The sequence below is a fragment of the Pristiophorus japonicus genome, chromosome 1, assembly GCF_044704955.1.
Source record: "Pristiophorus japonicus isolate sPriJap1 chromosome 1, sPriJap1.hap1, whole genome shotgun sequence".
NCBI classification, from domain to species: Eukaryota; Metazoa; Chordata; class Chondrichthyes; family Pristiophoridae; genus Pristiophorus; species Pristiophorus japonicus.
Window position 1 is genome coordinate 511,576,772 of NC_091977.1, and position 22,541 is coordinate 511,599,312.

At 43.7% G+C, this 22,541-nt stretch overlaps 1 protein-coding gene across 6 annotated transcripts in view; it reads left to right on the plus strand.

Annotated features, from left to right (window-relative positions):
- Window positions 1–22,541, plus strand: part of LOC139277317 (solute carrier family 45 member 4-like) — a 98,425-nt gene that overhangs the window by 29,698 nt on the left and 46,186 nt on the right. Inside the window, exon 1 of one of the 6 annotated variants that reach the window (XM_070895668.1) lies at window positions 19,080–19,195. The exons of the other annotated variants lie outside the window; for them this stretch is intronic. The gene's annotated coding sequence lies outside the window, so the exon portion shown is untranslated. Of the gene's footprint in view, window positions 1–19,079; window positions 19,196–22,541 lie in introns of those variants that run through there. 6 annotated transcript variants of the gene reach the window in all.

Below are 22,541 nucleotides of genomic sequence, written 5' to 3' on the forward strand. Positions count from 1 at the left end.
GGGCATACAATGTGGCCATGACTAGTGGGAGGTCAGAGGATTGGGAAACTTTTAAAAGCCAGCAAAGAACGGCAAAAAAATAATAGAGGGAAGATAGATTATGAAAGTAAACTAGCACAAAATATCAAAAGACTTGAGAGTTTCTACAGGTACATAAAAAGGAAAAAAATGGCTAAAGTAAATGGTGGTCCCCTAGAGGATGAAACTGGGGAATTAATAATGGAGAGCAACGAAATGGCAGAGGCGCTGAACAAATATTTTGTATCCGTCTTCACGATAGAGGACACTGAAAATATCTGAATAGTGGATAATCAAGGGGCTATAGGGAGGGAGGAACTTAATACTATCACTAAAGAAGTAGTACATGGTAAAATAATGAGACTAAAGGCAGACAAGTCCCCTGGACCTGATTGCTTACATCCTCGTGTCTTAAAAGAAGTGGCTGCAGAGATGGTGGATGCATTGGTTGTAATCTACCAAAATTCCCTGGAGGTCCCAGTGGATTGGAAAAGTGCAAATGTAACGCCTCTATATTTATAAACAAAAAAGGAGGCAGACAAAGGCTAACTGGTCTACAGTTTCCCACTATTATGTCATTGGGAAAATGCTGGAGTCCATTATTAAGGAAGCACTGGCAGGACATTTGGAAAAACATAATTAAATCAAGCAGAGTCAGCATGGTTTTATGAAGGGGAAATCATGTTTGACAAATTTGCTGGAGTTCTTTGAGGATATAACGAGCAGAGTGGATAAGGGGGAAACAGTGGATGAGGCATATTTGGATTTCCAGAAGGCATTCAATAAGGTGCCACATAAGTTACTGCACAAGATAAAAGTTCAGTGTTGGCGGTATTATTAGCATGGATAGAGGATTGGCTAACTAACAGAAAATAGTGTCGGGATAAATGGGTCATTTTCCGGTAGGCAAACTGTAACCAGTGGAGTGCTGCAGGGATCAGTATTGGGGCCTCAACTATTTACAATCTATCTTAATGACTTGGATGAAGGGACAGAGTGTAATGTAGCCAAGTTTGCTGATGATACAAAGATGGGTGGAAAAGCAAATTGTGAGGACGACACACACACTCTGCAAAGGGATATAGACAGGCTAAGTGGGCTAAAATTTGGCAGATGGAGTATAATGTGGGAAACTGAGGTTATCCACTTTGGCAGAAAAAATAGAAAAGCAAATTATAATTTAATTGGAGAGAGATTGCAAAGTGCTGCAGTACAGAGGGACCTGAGGGTCCTTGTGCATGAAACACAAATAGTTAGTATGCAGGTACAGCAAGTAATCAGGAAGGCAAATGGAATTTTGGCCTTTATTGCAAGGGGGAATAGAGTATAAAAGCAGAGAAGTCCTGCTACAACTGTGCAGGGTATTGGTGAGGCTATACCTAGAATACTGCAGACAGTTTTGGTCTCCGCTGTTCAGAGAAGGTTCACTAGGTTGATTCCCGAGATGAGGGGATTGACTTATGAAGATTGGTTGGGCCTATTCTCATTGGAATCTTATCGAAACATGAGAGATAAAGGGCCCAAGTTTCCACATGATTCGCGCCTGATTTTTAGGAGCAACTGGTGGAGAACGGACTATTTTAGAAATCGCAATTCTCCACATTTTTTTTTCTGCAGTTCTAGTTAGGTAGAACAGTTCTAGTTTAGAACAGAATTTTTTCTTCAAAAGGGGGCGTGTCCGGCCACTGACGCCTGATTTGAAAGTTTCCACAGTGAAAACGTACTCCAAACTAAAGTAGAATGGAGCCAGTGAAGATTTTTGTAGAACTGAAAAAACCTGTTCTACACATTAAAAAATCAGGCGCAGGTTACAAATTAGGCGTCCAGAATGAGGTGGGGGGGTGGGGGGGAGGGGGGGGGGAAGGGAACTCATTAAATTCGACAATAAATCCTTATTTATACTTCTACAAACATTATACAAATAAATCCAACCTGAATAAACATTTATAAGCCAAGAAAAGATTAAATAAACCATCTTCCTACCTGTGTGAAAGTGCTTCAGCCAGGGAGAATTCTGCAGCCGTTCGTGCCGCTGAGCGGGAGGGGGAGGGGGAGAGGGAGAGAGGGGGGGGGGCACGTCGGGTCGGGGATCAGGAGCGCGGGTCGGGTCAGTCGGGGGGGGGGAGGAGCGGGTCGGGTGTCGGGGAGGGGAGCGGGTGTCTGGTCTGGTCGGCGGGGGGGGGGGGGGGGGGGGGGGGGAGCGAGTGTCGGGTCTGGTCGGGCGGGGAGCAGGAGCTGGCCGTGGGAGGAGCCTCATTCACGCAGCCCCAGTGAGGCCATTGGGCCAGGGCTAGGGGCTGCGTGCTTTGGGCCCCTCCCACACAGTTCGGCGCCTGGAGCTACTGCACTTGCGTGCCGACTGTAGCGCACATGTGCAGAGGTCCCGGCACTGTTTTCAGTGCCGGGACCTGGCTCCGCCCCCCCCCCCACAGCTCGTGCTGACTGCGCCGAGAGCCAGAGGACCTGTAAGTAGGTGGAGAATACCGAGGATTTTTTTAGGCGCTGGGCGCCTGTTTTTTTTCTTGTGGAAACTTGGGCCCAATGAGGGGGCTCGACAAGGTGGATGCAGAGAGGATCTTTCCACTCAAGGGAAACTAAAACTAGTGGACATAGTCTCAGAATAAGGGGCTGCCTATTTAAAACTGAGATGAGGAGGAATTTCTGAGGGTTGTAAATCTATGGAATTCTCTGGAGGCTGGGTCATTGAATATATTTAAGGCGTAGACAGATTTTTGAGCGATAAGGGAATAAAGGGTTATGGGGAGCGGGCAGGGAAGTGGAACTGAGACCCTGATCTGATCAGCCATACTATTAAATGGTGGAGCAGGCTTGCGGGGCCCAATAGCCTACTCCTATTTCTTACGTTTTTATGTTCTTCTTACCCTCATCCACTCTGTTACTTTATCAAAGGACTGAATTAATTTAGTACAGCATGATTTTCCTTTAACAAATTGGTGCTTGCATTCATTTATTAATCATATATTTCAAATGCCAATTAATTTCGTCCTGGATTAATGTCCCTAAAAGTTTCCCCACTACTGTCGTTGGGCTGACTGACCTGTAATTAACACATTTATCCCCCTCCCCTTTTTGAACAGGGGTTTAACATTTGCAGTCCTCCAGTCCTCTGGCACCACTCCTAAATGTAAGGAGGATTGGAAGATTGTGGCCATAGTCTCTGCAATTGCCACCTTTGCTTCCCAGCCCATTTGGATTAGGTGACCTTTCTACTTTGAACGCTGCCTACGTTTTAAGTACCTTTTTTTTTCTACCTAATTTCTCTGCTACCTCCCCCTTTACTGTGACATTTGCAGCAGCATCTTTAATGAATACCGTTCCAATGTACCTTTTGGTTCCTAATCGACCCCACCCTTTCTTTGACTCTCCTTTTACTGTTTCTATGTTTATAAAGACATTTGGGTTCCCTTTTATATTGCCTGCTAATCTATCCTTATACTCTCTCTGCCCCTCTTGTTTCCTTTTTCAGTTCTCCCCTGTACTTTCTGTATTCAACTTGGTTCTCCGTTGAATTGACATTTATCATAAACCAAAGGCAAAATACTGCAGATGCTGAAAATCTGAATTATACAAGAAAATGCTGAAAATACGCAGCAGATCAAGCAGCATCTGTATATAGACATAGAGTAAAAAATGGATATTTTCTCTGTCTCCACAGAGGCTGCCTGACCTGAGTATTTCCAGCTTTGTCTGTTTGTATTCATAAGCCTCCTTTTTCTCTCCTCTCATTTTCCAGGGAGCTCTAGCTTTGATGCCCTTCCTTTCCCCTCGTGGGAAATGTGTCCAGTCTGCACCCAAATCACCTCTCCCTTGAAGACCTCCTTCTAACGAAAGAACCTTTTGAGTCAGGCGAGAGTGCTACCACTGAGCTATGGCTGATTCTGGGGCATGGATGGGAGTACTAGATGGTTTTTTTTCCCTACACAAAGTAGTTGCATTTAAGGGAAAGCTAGATAAACACATGAGGGGAAACAGGAGGTCATCGACCTGAAACATTAACACTGGTTTTTCTCCACAGATGCTGCCTGACCTGAGATTTCCAGCATTTTCTGTTTTTATTTCAGATTCCAGCATTTGCAGTATTTTGCTTTTGTACCTCACACTTCTCTGGATTGAATTCCATTTGCCACTTTTCTGCCCACATGACCAGTCCATTGATATCTACCTACAGTGTATCGCTTTCTTCTTCACTATCAGCCACACGGCCAATGTTTGTGTCATCTGCAGACTTCTTAATCATGCTCCTTCTATTGAAGTCTAAATCACTGATGCTTACTACAAAAAGCAAGGGACCCAGTACTGCGCCCTGCGGAATCCCACTGGTTCGTCACAAAAACACCAGCCAACCATTACCCTTTGCTTCCTGCCATTGCGGCAATTTTGGATGCAACTTGTCATTTTCCCTTGGATCCCATGGGTTTTTACTTTTCTGCCCAGTCTGCCATGTGGGATCTTGTCAGATTTTGCTAAAATCCATGTACCTGTATACTACATCAAATGCACTATGTTCCTTGACTGACCTTGTTGTCTTTTCAAAAAGTTCAATCAAGTTTACTGTCCAAATTGACCATTGCCCTTCACTGCATCTATATTAATGTAAAGCAAGCCTTGCTTTGTTTACACTTTGTCTTGCAGTCACTTAACAGCAAAAGCTAAAAAAAATTATATTCCTACAATATAAAGATTAACCCTTTCCTTAACACTGGTATAAATAAATTGCAGTATGTTGGTTCCTAAAGATGGGTACCACCAATGAATAGCATCTCTGCTTTCTTTTTGTCTTTTAAATTCTACATGAGATGCAGATGCCTGAAACTATAGTCCAAATGGAAGGGAGGTACCATTTTGAAATTTTTGGTGAGAAGTTGCAGGCTACCAGAAACTCACTCCAGAAGCCAGATGCAAAAATACGACTTTTCTCCACTTCCAACCCCTTAAACCTCTCCTGTGCCCCCCTTAAAATCGAGGAAGTAGAAAAAGCTCATGGACTTGTTTGTCAATAAGAATGAGACCACCATTCAGCTGCCTCTTGCTCCTTCAACCCTTGCCCATCATCTTGCACCCCTCACCCCTGTCCCAGCATTGGGGGGAGCAGGGGAGGGGCAGCACATCATCCATTAGTGGGATAGGTTCACTGGTCAAACAGTGCTCTGGAATACTAGTGGTAGTGTCTGGCTCCACTATTGGATTTCCAGGTCTGTCACCTGAAGATTGACATTCTGTGCTTCTATTTTGGGCAGTTCATTGCTTCACCCCAAAAACACCTTGCTTTTCTCCATTTTAGCTATGATGAGACAATGGGGGAGTGTATTTGTAGGGCATATCTGGAGATGTGTATGGACCTGCTGCTAGTTTTATGGTGATGGTATATCCAAATTGGCACAGATTTGAAAACTACGTGCAGTGAGTTTAAATTGCTTGTTCAAACCTTAATATTATATTGAGGTCAAATTGGTCTCAGATTCTGTCCTCTTTGCTGTTTTAGACTAGGTGGTTCATGAAAACCTGTCTGCTAATTCAGGTATGGTTATCTTCCAGAAAGTTTGTGCATCTTACTTGGTGATTAAAATATGATTTAGTTTTGACGGTCATGGCTTCAGATCATGCACGGACAAGGAAACCACCTGCTGATTTACCATCTGCCGTCCTCCTTCCTTCAGCTGATGAATCAGTACTCCTCCATGTTGAACACCACTTGGAAGATGTACTGAGAGTAGCACAGGCACAGAATGTATTCTGGGTGGGGGACCTCAATGTCCAGCACCAAGAGTGGCTCGGTAGCAACACTACTGACTGACCTGGCTGAGTCCTGAAGGACATACCTGCCAGACTGGGCCTGCAGCAGGTGGTGCGAGGACCAACACAAGGGTAAAACCTACTTGACCTCATCCTCGCCAATCTACCTGTCGTAGATGCATCTGTCCATGACAGCATTAGTAGTAGTGACCATCGCGCAGTCATTGTGGAGACAAAGTCCTGTCTTCACACTGAAGACATCCTCCATCGTGTTATGTGGTACCACCACTGTTCTAAATGGGATAGATTCAGAACTGATCTAGCATCGATGAGGCACTGTGTGCCATCAGCAGCAGCAGAATTGTATTCCACAACAATCTGTACTCTCATGGCCTGGCATATTCCTCACTTAACCAATACCATCAAGCCAGAGGACCAACCCTGGTTCAATGAGGAATGTAGAAGAGCATGCCAGGAGCAGCACCAGGCATACCTAAAAATGAGGTACCAACCTGGGGAAGCTGCAACACGTGACTACATAGATAAAAAGTGGAAACAGCATGCTATAGACAGGGCTAAGGATCCCACAATCAACAGATCAGATCAAAGCTCTGCAGTCCTGCCACATAGTCGTGAATGGTGTTGAACCATGAAACAACCAACTGGAGGAGGAGGCTCCATGAATATCCCCATCCTCGGTGATGGCAGAGCAGAGCATGTAAGTGCAAAAGATGAGACTGAAGCATTTGCAACCATCTTCAGCCAAAGGTGCTAAGTGGGTGATCCATATCGGCCTCCTCCTGAGGTCCCCACCATCACAAGCCAGTCTAATTCACTCCACGAGATTTCAAGAAACTGCTGAGCGCACTGGATACAGCAAAGGCTATGAGCCTCGACAACATCCTGGCTGTCATGCTCCAGAACTAGTCATGCCTCTAGCCAAGCTGTTCCAGTACAGCTACAACACTGGCATCTATCTGACAATGTGGAAAACTGCCCAGGTATGTCCTGTTCTCAAAGCAGGACCAATCCAATCCAGCCAATTACCTCCCCATACACTCAATCATCAGCAAAGTGGTGAAAGATGTTGTCGACAGTGCTAGCAAGCAGCACTGGCCCACCAATAACCTGCTCACCAATGCCCAGTTGGGTTCTGCCAGGGCCACTGTTCATTACAGCCTTGGACCAAACATGGACAAAAGAGGTGCGAGTGACTACCCTTGACAGCAAGGCAGTATTTGCCCAACTGTGGCATCAAGAAGCCCTAGTAAAACTGAAGCCAATGGGAATAGGGGGGAAATCTTTCCACTGGCTGGTGTCGTGTGTAGCACACAGGAAGATGGTTGTGGTGGTTGGATGATCATCACAGCCCCAGGACATTGCTGCAGGAGTTTCTCAGGGCCATGTCCTAGGCCAAACCAACTAAAGCTGCTTCATCAATGACCTTCCCTCCATCATAAGGTCAGAAGTGGGGATGTTCGCTGATTACTGCATAGTGTTCAGTAGCATAGTGTTTGCAACTCCTCATCATTAAGCAGTCCATGCTTGCATGCAGCAAGACCTGGATGTAATTCAGGCTTGGTCTGGTAAGTGGTAAGTAACATTTGCACCACATAAGTGCCAAACAATGACTATCTCTAACAAGAGAGTCTAACCACTGCCCCCATGACATTCAATGTCATTACCATTGCTGAATTCCCCACCATCAGCATGCTGGGGGGTCACCATTGACGAGAAACTTAACTGGACCAGTCACACATACTGTGGTGACAAGCGTGTCTCACCACCTGACTCCCAAAGCCTTTCTATCATTTACAAGGCTCAAGTCAGGAGTGATGGAATACTCTCTCTGCTTGCCTGGATGAATGCAGCTCCAACAAAAGAAGCTCAACACCATCCAAGACAAAGCAGCCGGCTTGATTGGCACCCTATCCACCATCTTAAACTTTCACTCTATCTACCACTACTGTACTGAGGCTGCAGTGTGCACCATCTACAAGATGCACTGCAGCAACTCGCCAAGGCTTCTTCGGAAGCACTTCCCAAACCCTTGACCTCTACCACCTAGAAGGACAAGGGCAGCAGGTGTGTGGGAACACCACCAGCTCCAAGTCGCACACCATCCTGACTTGAAAGTATATCTCCATTCCTTAATCGTCGCTGGTTCAAAATCCTGGAACTCTCTCCCCAACAGCACTGTGGGAGTACCTTCACCACGTACTGCAGCGGTTCAGAAGGTGGCTCACTACCACCTTCTCGAGGGCAATTGGGGATGGGCAATAAATGCTGGCCTTGCCAGCGACACCCACATGCCATGAATGAATAAAAGTCAGCGCCTATGAAGAGAAATGGCAAATTAATTTTTGCAGCTTTTGACTAAATCTTATGTACATAACTAAAAAATTGTTAATGTTCAAGAAATGTGTCTCTAATACCATAAAGGTTTAAAAATTTGGGATCTGTATTGAGTAGCTGCTGGCTTCAGCACCTGTGACGATGAATCTTTTATAAAACACTGGTTCAGCCTCAACTGGAGTATTGAGTTCAATTCTGGGCACCGCACTTTTGGAAGGATGTGAAGGTCTTCGAGATGGTGCAGGAAAGATTTATGAGATTAACACCAGGAATGAGGGACTTCAGTTACGTGGATAGACTGGAGAAACTGGGGTTGATCTCCTAGGAGTAGAGAAGGTTGAGAGGAGATTTGATAGAGGTATTTAAAACACCTGTGGTCGAGATAGATAAGCTGTTCCCATGGCAGAAGGGTTGAGAACCAGAGGACACGGATTTAAGGTGATTGGCAAAAGAACCAAAGGCGACATGAGGGAAAACCTTTTTACGCAGCAAGTGGTTAGGAGCTGGAATGCACTGCCTGAAACGGTAGTGGAGGCAGACTCAATCGTGGATTTCAAAAGGGAATTGGATAAGTACCTGAAGGAAAACAATTTACAGGGCTTTGGGGAAAGTTGGGGGGTGGGACTAAGAGCTCTTTGAGAGCCGGCATGGGCTCGATGGGCCGAATGGCCGCTGCCTCTGCTGCAACCATTCAATAATTCTATGGCTTCAGCATCTGCGATTTTCCTGTCCGTTTAGTGAGTGAGGGAAAGACAAATTTAAGCTGGCAAGTTTTACGTGGGAAAACCTAACCGGTCTAAGGAAAATTCAGTTAGTAATTTTCTTGTATGGAAAGTAAGAGATGTGCATATTAACCAGTTTTTTTTTAAAGTGTGTTCTGGTACTCTAAATTGCAATAGCAAAACTGTGTTGCAGTTTGTAACCTTTCCAACTTTTATTTCTGTGGATAAGCCAATTGGAGTGTAATATGGATCTAGGTAGGCTTGATGCATTTAGTATATGTGATGATCTCCAATAATATCACACTATTCTGATGTCATAACTCATTAGTATAGCATTTTATAGTTTACTATAATGTGTAAATAACAGATATACATTGTTTTATGCCAGGCTTTGTATAGATGAGAATGACTCTTGTCTCTCAGGTCCATTCTGGTTCTTGCTAAAAGAAACTTCCTTAAATGTGCAATTTGAAGAGGAAGTTTAATGCGTGCTGTTTAACTAGAATGTTAGCCAATATGCAATGGTACAACATAGTTAATAAGTTGTGACATAAGTATGGTAAAGGGATTGAACTATGTTTGAGCAAGATATATGATCTGTAGAATGGAAAATGGGTTACTGAAGGTTAAGTTCTGTTTTACTATCTGGCAAGGCAGTGTAATTGAAGTAGACTTGCTTCCTACGTCATTCAGTGGCTACTTAAATAAGTCACTGGCTAAGCCAGAAGAGTGCTCATTAATTAATGTTTATTGGGTAAAACCCAAGTTAAGAAATCTACTCCAGAAAGTAACTTTAAATTAAGGATGTTTATCTTTTTTGGGTTCATAATAAAAGTATTTTGGCTACCCATGTGATCAATGTCTAGTTTTGAATTGTAGATGGCTTACATGTGCTCGTATAACAATTGTTGATCTGCATTCTGCATGAGACGTTAACTGTTCTAAACCGCTTGTTAGCTTTTCTGTGGAGGTTGGGCCCACGGACTGTGAGCTTGAAATCCATATCCTTAAGTACGCTGTGCCCAATTTTCATGCAGCAGCAGCTAGAGTTCATAGTTGCTGATTCAAGTGCTTTCTACTTTGACCACACTCAAAATGCTGAGTGCATCTTGATACAATTTTTGCAACTGTATGTTGTAAATTTGCATTAAGACTTCATATGTCAGCTGAATTACACCTATACCCAAATGTTTTGATTTTATATGGGTTAATTTTCCCTCCCCCTTATTTCCTTACATTTTCTCTCTCTCCCTCCCTCCCCCCACCCCCCTCCCAAATTCAGGGTGGGTGGGAATTGCAACAGGGAGCCACTCCAGTTGTTCTCCAACATCTGCTACTCCGTCTCTTACAAAATAATTGCTGCATACCAACCTGATTTTTCTCCTTGTCCCCATCCAGCACAATAAGTGAGATGAGCACTATTACTGAAAAATCATTCATCTGTTCAAAAATGCTCCAGCAGAAATGGCTGATCTTAGATTTTCCCACAATGATGGCAGATATTTAATACGTCTGCCTATATTTGAACAGATAGTAAATTGTGGGTTAATGATGGGAGATAGTTATCTGACACATTTCCTGTCTTTACATCTATAACATTTTTGGTATCTGACATTGCCAAGGACATGGGGCTTACCAACATTGAAAGACTCAAATGCCTAGAGCAATGCAATAAATTAGACAATGCACGATATTCCAAAAAATTTCAGCTGGCCATGCTATTGGCACCGTAAGGTGCATCATGCTGAGTTTTGGCCTATTCTCCCCGCATCTGTATGTGTAATTTTGCAGAACATATTACTGGATGGTATTGAAAGAGATTTTAGTCCAACACAAGAACTGATGCCAATTACAATCCTATTGCCAGGTTTAAAAAAAAAAATAATTGGATCATGAGACGTGGGTGCTGCTGGCCATGCTTCATTTATTGCCCATCTGTAGTTATCCTGTAATGGTCTTGGTGGGCCAGCTTGAACTGCTGCAGTCCCTGTGATGATTGTGCTTCCAACATGATGTTAGATCGGTGACTCCTGGATGTTGATTGGACAATGTTGAAAGAACAGAGATCTTTCCAAGTCAGGATAGTGTGTGGCTTCAAAGGGAACTTGGTGCTGATATTGCTGCTCATGACATTCTCGGTGGTAGGTTTTGCAGGGCTGGCAGCTGCTGTTGAAGTAATTTTGGTAATTTCCTGCAATTTATCCTGTACATGTTACATTATCATAGCCACAGTGTGCTGGTGGTGGAGATAGTGGCCAATGGTAAGGTGCTAATAAAGTAAACTGGTTTGTCTTTGGTGTCAAGCTGCTTGAGTCTTGCAGCTGCAGCTATAGAGGAAGTGGCAGCTATTCCATCTTGCCAGGGAAGTGTCCTTGGTCCAACCATCTTCAGCTACTTCAACAGTGACTTTCCCCTCGTGAAGTCGGGAGCCGGGCTGTTTTTTGATCATTTGTGTTCAATTCTGTTTGAAACTCCTGATAAAGCCGCCCTTGACAGCCTACAGAAGGCTCTGGATAACATCCAGGCTTGGGCTAACAAGTGACTTGTTGAAAAACGTTACCTGCCATCTCCCCCTGACACACAGAACCACCATCATATCTTCCACCATCACATTTTGGGTGTCAATCTTAAACAGAAGCTTAACTGGACTATTCATATCAACACCATGGCTACATGGTCATGGCAGAGGCTGGGTGGTCTGTGACAAGTGCCTCATTTCCTGGCACATTACCATCATCTGCAAGGTTCAAATCCAGAATGTGATGGAATACTCAACACTCATTTGGATGGGTGTAGCCACAACAAAACTACTGAAATTTGATACCATCCGGTACATGTCTATTTGTTGATTGCTATCTACCATCGGCACACTGTAGCTGCACGATGTACAGGATACAGTGCAGTATCTCCCTCCCCTGCAACCTCTACTATGGAGAAGGAAACAGCAGCAATGTTATGGGAATCCCATCAACTCCAAAGTGCATATTGTCCATCGGGTCAATATCCTGGAATTCCTTACTGAAAACCTCGTTGGACCACTGTCTACACAAAAACATCAGCTCAAGGAGAAGGCTCACCAGCTGCTCAGGGCGGATAGGAATGGGCAGTAAAGTTGCCTTGCCTGTGTCTTGCCTCAAACAAATGTACAATTGACGAGCAAAATACTGCAGATGCTAGAAATTAAAACAAAAACAAGAAATGCAGGAAACGAAATGAGTTGGTCAGGATTTGTGAAGGGAGCAGGCTAGCCAACATTTCGGTATGGATTTGCTGCTTCGATTTTGAAGGCTGCTATTCTTTCTATTTGCATTGAGCTCCTGTGCCCCGGTCTGGATGAAAACTGTGATTAGACCTGGAGCCACGTGCTTCTGTTGAACACAAGCTGATCATTGGTGAGTTGTTGATGCTACGACTCATCCAATCACGTTCTGATTATAAAAGAAGGCTAATTGGCTGGGTTAGATGATTCATGCTTGTTTGTGTACCAGCACAACTTTTCAACATTGTCTGGTACATACCAGTGTTTTATTAACTGGTCTAACTAGACTGATTAGAATTGGTATAAACATTTAATCATAATTGGGTGTATACTGTATCTCTGCTCACTTTTCTAGTTTTTCTTCAGTCTTTTTTTTGTTCTGGGATGTCACTGGCAGCGTTTATTGCAGATCCCTAATTGCCCTTGAACTGCTGCAGTCCTTGTGGTGAAGGTACTCTCAGTACTGTTAGGGAGGGAGTTCCACGATTTTGACCCAGCGATTAATGAAGGAACGGCAATATATTTCGAAGTTGGATTGGTGTGTAACTTGGAGGGGAACTTTCAGGTGATGGTGATCCCATGCGCCTGTTGCCCTTGTTCCTTCTAGGTGGTAAAGGTTGTAGCTTTGGGAGGTGCTGCCGAAGAAGCCGTGGCACGTTGCTGCAATGCATCTTATAGATGTTACACATTGCAGGTATGGTGTGCTGGTGGTGGAGGGAGTGAATGTTGAAGCTGGGTGCCAATCAAGCGGGCTGCTTTGTCCTGGGTGATGTCGAGCTTCTTGTGATGGAGCTGCACATGTCCAGGCAAGTGGAGAGTATTCCATCACACTCCTGACCTGTGCCTTTTATAGATGGTGGAAAGGCTTTGGAGAGTTGAGAGGTGAGACACATGCATGGAATACCCAGCCTCTGACCTGCTCTTGTTGCCACAGTATTTATGTGGCTGGTCCAGTTAAGTTTCTGGTCAATGGTGACCCCCCCAGGATGTTGATGGTAATGCAGTTTAATATCAACGGAAAGTGGTTAGACTCTCGCTTGTTGAAGATGGCCATTGCTTTGCACTTGTGTGGCACAAATGTTATTTGCCACTTATCACCAAGCCTGAATGTCGTCCAGATCTTGCTGCATGGACGGCTTCATTTTCTGAGGAGTTGCGAATAGAATTGAACACTGCAATCATCAGCGAACGTCCCCACTTCTGATCTTATGATGGAGGGAAGTTCATTGATGAAGCAGCTGCAGATGGTTGGGACTAGGACGCTGCCCTGAAGAATTCCTGCAGCAATGTACTGGGGTTGGGATGAATGACCAACAACCACAACCATCTATCTGCTAGGTATGACTTCAGCCAGTGGAGAGTTTTCCCCTGATGCTCATTGACTTCAATTTTACTGGGGTTCCTTGATGATGCATTCAGTCAAATGCTGCCTTGATGTCACTGGCAATCACTCTCCTCACCTCTTGGAATTCATCTTTGTCTATGTTTGAACCTGGAAAATTAGAATCGCAGGAATTGCTTCCCTTAAGCCTCTAATGCTGCTGACGTGTTTGCAAACACACCCTTGGGATGATGTATATGAAAACATATTAAGAACTTGATAGCTCCAGTGCATTCGCAGCTCTTGGTCTATCAGCTTTGCACCTGGATTAGGTTCAAGTTCTAAGGTTGTAATTTAAAACTCCTTTTGGGTGGCTGACTGTTCTACAGCAACCTACTCTCACCGTTATTTATAAATACTATTTTTGAGAAAATACTCGTATTTTAGCAAAACTTGAGTATGTTGTGGAATGTTTTGCTTTCCAGCCCCTTTTTTTAAATTTTCAGGCTGTTCTGAAGTCTGTGATTTGGAATTTTGAATATTTAATCAGATTTGCTAAAGGTTGTCTAAGCATTTCAGCTGAGGAAAGGTATGTGATTTGGCCAAGATGCTCCAGCCAGTAGTCATTGTAAATTTAGATGTTTTTCTGTTCTTTTTAAAAGTTACATTTTTATGACTGGCTGTCATTTAAACAAATATATATATACTGTGCCAGTATAGCATAGTGAGAAGTGTATAAAACTTAGCACTGATTATTGTTTGATTGCGGTTTGACTATTTTGAGTTAAGTGAAACTTGGCCTGATTTTTCCACATAAATAGCCTGTGTGTGTGTGTGTGTGTGTGTGTGTGTGTGTGTGTGTGTGTGTGTGTGTGTGTGTGTGTGTGTGTGTGTGTGTGTGTGTGTTTGTATTTGACTGCTTTTTATCCTATGGAAATCTTTAAGGATATATTGCTAACTGTAAAGTTGGATTAAACTTGGGAAGTGACCTCTGGTAGCCCAATTGGCTAGTCTTCTAATATGAACCTAAAGAAGACAATGTTTGCAGGAGGTCTGCATTGTTCGATGCTCACCAAAAGTGAACTTCTACTTGGGGTTTTTGGATAGTGATCAGAGGTTAATTATGATTTGCTGCCACTCTGGCTGAGATCAGAACACTGTACGTCCTTGATTTGGTACCACCCTAGCAATAGGCTTGTTCACTAAATTATCAGATCTTTGTGCAAAATTTTCATATGACAAAAGAGTTTAGCATTATGCTACTTTATTCCAATGCTGCAGACCCAATCTCTTGTTACAGCACTAATATAAATGAGGTTGTACTTGCACTTCTGACTTTCCTGGGATATTGCTGGACACCACTTTTTTAAAAATCCTGCTCCAGCTGGCCAGCAATGTAGCTTTTTGTATTGCTGATTCATATGGATCTTCCATGATTTTAGGAGAGCTTTGCAGGTCGAAGCATTAAGATTTAAAACAAACACCCTGTTGCTGTTGACACTAACCAAGTGTGGATTCCAGAGGACCAACATCCAAAGCATTTTATAGAAACAATTCCGTAATATGAATTATGAAATATAATCTTGAATTTCCATGTTCTGGCAGTTCCAGTAGGAGACAGCTGAATGGAAACAAAACCCCAGAAGGACATACTAGTGTTTCAATTTTCCCTTATTTCAAAAGTGTGTGGCAAATTTTCTTGGGAAAGCAGCTCATTTCAATAGTTTGAATTGTACCTGTATATTTAAATTCAAAGCTCTTCACTCGGGTTATTTAATTACTTCGCAAACTAGGTGTAAATGGTTCCCTCTCGCGTACTGTTCCCCCAGCCTTTCAAAGCCTCTATCGCCCCCTCAAAATCCACTGTCCATCCCTGTCACCAAGGGGCAGCATGTAGAGTAGGGATACTAGAAAGAACCGTATGGAGATGAGATGAGAAGTGAAGTGTTACTGGAGATGCTATGGTCACTTGGATAGCTAAAGTGGAACCAAGTGAGGGATAAATATGCAACCTCTTTTTTTTTTTTTTCTGAAGGCCTTTAATGTGTTGCCTCCCAAATCCATGCCCACTTTTCTTGCAACTCACTGTCTGAATCTCTCCAATTAGGTTTCCACCTCTGCCATATTATAGAAACGGCTCGAACAAATATCACAAATGGTATTTTGTTTAAACTATCGATTTAAAGAACAACCCTCTAATATACACTAACTCTTGTCACACCATAAACATGAGCAACAGGAATCCACTGCAAAAACAACTTCTTAGTAATCGATAATCATTGTCTGATGGCAAAGCATAAGTGATGACCAAGGAAGATGTATGTTTATTTCTTGCAGATAAATCCAGTCCCGATAAGCAAATTAGTTAAATGTTGCTGAATGCAGGAGTCAGTCAAATTGGGCAGTTTTCAAGATGCAATTTAATATTTGCTGTGATTCAGGCTTTTAATAACTCACCAATCCAACCTCCATGCTAATGTTCACTGCTTGCAGTTGATGTGCAACCACAGCTAGATCAAAGTTTCGCTAAGCTGAAGTTTGTAATAACCTTGTACCATACCAAATGTTACATAATTCAGTCTCAAACAATTTTTTCTATACTAATTATCCTAGTAAAATGTGGTGATGAAAGTTGTATTTGTCCACTTTTTTTTTTTTTAAAAAGGCACACTTTTTTCTTTAATCCGAGGCAAGGGCGGAGACGGGCGATGTTACGGAGCTGGAAATAGTTTTGCCAAGGATATGTGGTCGGAAGTGCATTCCAGGGCTCCCAAGTTTGCAAACAGGGTAGTTCAGCCTCAGACAGATGTTGGGGAGAAGGATGAAGTTTATGGCGGGGACTGAAAACCATGGCTTCGGTCTTCAAAATATTTAATTGGAGAAAATTTCTGCTCAAGAACTGGATGTCAGACGAGCAGTCTGATAATTTAGACACTGCGGAGAGAAGTGGTGGTGAGATAGGGCTGGCTGTCGTCCGTGTACATGTGGAAACTGACCAGGATTTTGGATGATGTCGCCAAGGGGCAGTATGTAGATGAGAACTAGGAGGGGCCCAAGGATAGATCCTTGGGGGACCCCAGAGGTAATGATGTGGGAGCAGCACTAGAAGTCATTGCAGGTGATTCTCTGGCAACGACTGGACAGATAAGAATGGAACCAGGCGTGTGCAGTCCCACCCAGCTGGACGACGATGGAGAGCATTGGAAAAGGATGGTCAACCGTGTCAAAAGCTGCAGACCAGTCAAGAAGGACGAGGAGGGATCGTTTACGTTTGTCAGTCACAAATTATATAATTTGTGACACAGCTGTTTCGGTACTGTGGCAGGGGTGGAAACCTGATTGGAGGGATTCACATTGGAGTTGCGGGAAAGATGGGCATGGTTTTGGGAGGCGACAGCATGTTCAAGGACTTTGGAGAGGAAAAGGAAGTTGGAGATGGGGGCGATAGCTTGCAAAGACGGAGGGGTTAAGGATTAGTTTTTGAGGAAAGAGATGATGACAGTAGGTTTAAGGGAGAGGAGGACAGTACCCGAGGAGTGCGAACCGTTAACCATGTCAACTAACTTGGGAGCCAGAAAAGGAAGTTGGATGGTCAGTAGTTTGGTGGGAATCGGGTCAAGGGAGCAGGAAGTGGGTCTCATGGACATAATGAGTGTGGAGAGGTCCTGAGGGAAGATCGGAGAGAAACTTGAGATGTGAGTTCAAGGCTAGGGTAGGAGGACACCTTGGAGGAAGTTTGACCTGGTGGGCATGGGGAAAGAAGGGAGTAGCAGACTTATTGTTGAGAGGAGGGTGGAGGACACGGGAAAAGGGTTTAAGAAGACTGTTAGCAGTGGCGAATAGATGCTGGGGTTTATCTTTGCAATCCAGAATATGTGGTCCAGCTAAACCAGTTGTCTGCCATATCCGTTCAAGTCTACGTTCTTTGGACTTAAAGGAGCAAAGATGCGGGCCGTACCAGGGGGGAAAGGCCAGGGTGAGAAAAGAATTGTTATAATATAAGTGAACAGATAAACCCAGGCAAATAAATGTCATACTAAGGTTTTCTTCTTGATGCCACACAGTGATATTTAGAAAGTAGTGTTTTCTTTGCGAAACCGCTGTGACTCTAGATTGCCTCTTCGTATTTTCTTATGCACTTGGAAGGAACTGTATACAGGCAGCACATTTTGTGGTTGTTTTTTTTGCATGTGACTCCTGATCAAATTTACGTGATTTGTAGAAAATCCTCAAATACAGAAGTGAAGCTTGCCATATTGAAAGTGCTGTGACAGCTAAACTGGCTTATTCCAAATTGGTATTCTAACCAAGGAAACTGTCGCTCACTGCCTTGGTATTGATTCTCCAAGTTGTGCCATAAAGGTTGGAAACATTCTCATTTTGTGAAAATGGCTTGAGTGATCAAATTCATTTGAAGTCATAACCCCATCCTACAAACATTATGACTTTGATGGCCTTTACTTTGAACTTCCATTTACCATAGATTTCAGCTGATGAGGAAGATGCACATAGTATAGATTAATTGCTTGATTCAGAATATATTTCTAACTGAAAATGATTGTAGAAGTCAGTCCTGAATCCAAATAATTCTCCTCTGTCCAGTTTTTGTAACACTGCATTTATCAGAATTCAGCTACAAGCTGTGAACAAATCTAGCTTGGAATTTGTGTTGCTGAGTCAACAACGCCTGAGCGATAGTAAATTTTGCAACTTCGCAATTGGGTGATTTTTATTGACTACTACATATAGTAACATTAAATCTAGTCCATATAATGTATATGCTTTATTCGAGAACATTTCTTGTATAGCCTATGGTATAATTTAAACATTACATGAACCAATCTCTGGTAGTACAGGTAAAGACCTGGGAGCAAGTACTTTGTCCATCTGTTGAGAATGCTGTAATTGGGATCTGGAGTCAGGAGAGGGATGTTAACTATACGAGTGATATAAGGACTTCTAAAGTGAAAATTTGAGTGCAGAGCAGGAAGGAAGTGCTAAGTATACTAGCTGTTATTATGCACAAGTGAGAAATTTTAAGGTAGAACAACCTAACTAAACCCAGTAATGGCACCACAGAAGGGAGAGTGATGCCATTCCTGTTAGATGTGAGTTCTGAGCACCTGGGGTTGACTTGGACAAATGCATCTGCTTGAGTTTACAATCTCAACTTGAAGTAAATGGAGACGATCGGGACACATGGAGAGTTTTCCGAGCAAGGGTTTGCAAGGGTGGTCACACCGCTGAGCGATGGGGAATATAGGAGGAAGGACAGGTGACTGTGAGGGGTAGGGAAAAGCAAGAATGAGTTTAGAACAGGCGTGTGTGGAGCTTCTGTTCTCAAACCAATTTGAAGCTGAAACTTCCTGTGGAGAAATTAAGGACACTGTGCAGGGCCATCAAGTAAATATCAATAGAGCCAAGATGGCTCGGGCCTTGTTACGTTTAGGAGTGTAGTACAGACTCATTGTGGGAATGAAATTTGGCAGAGGAATTTAGTAAGTACTTCATATTGGTCTTTACTTTTATATAAAAAAAAAAAGGAAAGACTTGCATTTATAATTTTTCACGACCCCAGGACATCCCAGAGTGCTTCATACTATGAAGAAAAGAATATCTGAGAATCCTGTAATCGTCGTAATCATAGGCAGTCCCTCAGGATCAAGGAAGACTTGCTTCCACTCTTAAAATGAATCCTTAGGTGGCTGAACAGTCCAATACGAGAACCACAGTCTCTGTCACAGATGGGACAGATAGTCGCTGAAGGTAAGGGAGGGTGGGACAGATTTGCCGCATGTTCTTTTCGCTGCCCGTGCTTAATTTCTGCATGCTCTCGGCGATGAAACTCTGTGCTCAGCGCCCTCCCGGATGCACCACTTCCACTTATGGCGGTCTTTGGCCAAGGCCTCCCAGGTGTTGGTGGGGATGTTGCACTCTATTAGGGAGGCTTTGAGCGTGTCCTTGTGACATTTCTTCTGCCCACCTTTGACTCGTTTGCGTGAAGGAGTTCAGAGTAGAGTGCTTGCTTTGGGAGTTTCGTGTTGGGCGTGCGAACAATGTGACCTGCCCAGCGGAGCTGATCAAGTGCGGTCAGTGCTTCAATGCTGGGGATGTTGGCTTGGTCGAGGACGCTAATGTTGGTGCGTCTGTCCTCCCAGGGGATTTGTAGGATCTTGCGGAGGCATCGTTGGCTGTATTTCTCCAGCGATTTGAAGTGTCTACTGTACATAGGGGATGGGAACCAATGCAGGGAGACCGAGGGAAACAAAAAGGAGGCAAAAGCAAAAGACAGAAAGGAGATGAGGAAAAGTGGAGGGCAGAGCAACCCAAGGCAAAGAACAAAAAGGCCCATTGTACAGCAAAATTCTAAAAGGACAAAGGGTGTTAAAAAAACAAGCCTGAAGGTTTTGTGTCTTAATGCAAGGAGTATCTGCAGTAAGGTGGATGAATTAACTCTGCAAATAGATGTTAACAAATATGATGTGATTGGGATTACGGAGACGTGGCTCCAGGATGATCAGGGCTGGGAACTCAACATCCAGGGGTATTCAACATTCAGGAACGATAGAAGAAAAGGAAAAGGAGGTGGGGTATCATTGCTGGTTAAGGAGGAGATTAAGGCAATAGTTAGGAAGGACATTAGCTTGGATGATGTGGAATCTATATGGCTGGAGTTGCAGAACACCAAAGGGCAAAAAATGTTAGTGGGAGTTGTGTACAGACCTCCAAACAGTAGTAGGAGGGCAGCAAACAGGAAATTAGGGGTGCATGCAATAAAGGTGCAGCAGTTATAATGGGTGACTTTAATATGCACATAGATTGGGTTAACCAAACTGGAAGCAATATGGTGGAGGAGGATTTCCTGGAGTGCATAAGGGATGGTTTTTTAGACAATATGCCGAGGAACCAACTATGGGGGAGGCCATCTTAGACTGGGTGTTGTGTAATGAGAGAGGATTAATTAGCAATCTCGTTGTGCGAGGCCCCTTGGGGAAGAGTGACCATAATATGGTGGAATTCTGCATTAGGATGGAGAATGAAACAGTTAATTCAGAGACCATGGTCCAGAACTTAAAGAAGGCTAACTTTGAAGGTATGAGGCGTGAATTGGCTAGGATAGATTGGCGAATGATACTTAAGGGGTTGACTGTGGATGGGCAATGGCAGACATTTAGAGACCGCATGCATGAACTACAACAATTGTACATTCCTGTCTGGCGTAAAAATAAAAAAGGGAAGGTGGCTCAACTGTGGCTATCAAGGGAAATCAGGGATAGTATTAAAGCCAAGGAAGTGGCATACAAATTGGCCAGAAATAGCAGCGAACCCGGGGACTGGGAGAAATTTAGAACTCGTCAGAGGAGGACAAAGGGTTTGATTTAGGACAGGGAAAATGGAGTACGAGAAGAAGCTTGCAGGGAACATTAAGACGGATTGCAAAAGTTTCTATAGATATGTAAAGAGAAAAAGGTTAGTAAAGACAAACGTAGGTCCTCTGCAGTCAGAATCAGGGGAAGTCATAACGGGAAACAAAGAAATGGCGGACCAATTGAACAAGTACTTTGGTTCGGTATTCACTGAGGAGGACACAAACAACCTTCCGGATATAAAAGGGGTCGGAGGGTCAATAAGGAGGAGGAACTGAGGGAAATCCTTATTAGTCGGGAAATTGTGTTGGGGAAATTGATGGGATTGAAGGCCGATAAATCCCCAGGGCCTGATGGACTGCATCCCAGAGTACTTAAGGAGGTGGCCTTGGAAATAGCAGATGCATTGACAGTCATTTTCCAACATTCCATTGACTCTGGATCAGTTCCTATGGAGTGGAGGGTAGCCAATGTAACCCCACTTTTTTAAAAAAGGAGGGAGAGAGATAACACGGAATTATAGACTGGTCAGCCTGACCTCGGTAGTGGGTAAAATGATGGAATCAATTATTAAGGATGTCATAGCAGTGCATTTGGAAAGAGGTGACATGATAGGTCCAAGTCAGCATGGATTTGTGAAAGGTTAAATCATGCTTGACAAATCTTCTGGAATTTTTTGAGGATGTTTCCAGTAGAGTGGACAAGGGAGAACCAGTTGATGTGGTATATTTGGATTTTTAGAAGGCTTTCGACAAGGTCCCACACAAGAGATTAATGTGCAAAGTTAAAGCACATGGGATTGGGGGTAGTGTGCTGACATGGATTCAGAACTGGTTGTCAGACAGGAAGCAAAGAGTAGGAGTAAATGGGGACTTTTCAGAATGGCAGACAGTGACTAGTGGGGTACCGCAAGGTTCTGTGCTGGGGCCCCAGCTGTTTACACTGTACATTAATGATTTAGACGAGGGGATTAAATGTAGTATCTCCAAATTTGCGGATGACACGAAGTTGGGTGGCAGTGTGAGCTGCAAGGAGGATGCTATGAGGCTGCAGAGCGACTTGGATAGGTTAGGTGAGTGGGCAAATGCATGGCAGATGAAGTATAATGTGAATAAATGCGAGGTTATCCACTTTGGTGGTAAAAACAGAGACAGACTTATCTGAATGGTGACAGATTAGGAAAAGGGAAGGTGCAAAGAGACCTGGGTGTCATGGTACATCAGTCATTGAAGGTTGGCATGCAGGTACAGCAGGTGGTTAAGAAAGCAAATGGCATGTTGGCCTTCATAACGAGGGGATTTGAGTACAGGGGCAGGGAGGTGTTGCTACAGTTGTACAGGGCCTTGGTGAGGCCACACCTCTGGAGTATTGTGTACAGTTTTGGTCTCCTAACCTGAGGAAGGACATTCTTGCTATTGAGGGAGTGCAGCGAAGGTTCACCAGACTGATTCCTGGGATGGCGGGACTGACCTATCAAGAAAGACTGGATCAACTGGGCTTGTATTCACTGGAGTTCAGAAGAATGAGAGGGGACCTCAAACGTTTAAAATTCTGACGGGGTTTAGACAGGTTAGATGCAGGAAGAATGTTCCCAATGTTGGAAGTCCAGAACCAGGGGTCACAGTCTAAGGATAAGGGGTAAGCCATTTAGTACCGAGATGAGGAGGAACTTCTTCACCCGGAGAGTGGTGAACCTGTGGAATTCTCTACCACAGAAAGTTGTTGAGGCCAATTCACTAAATATA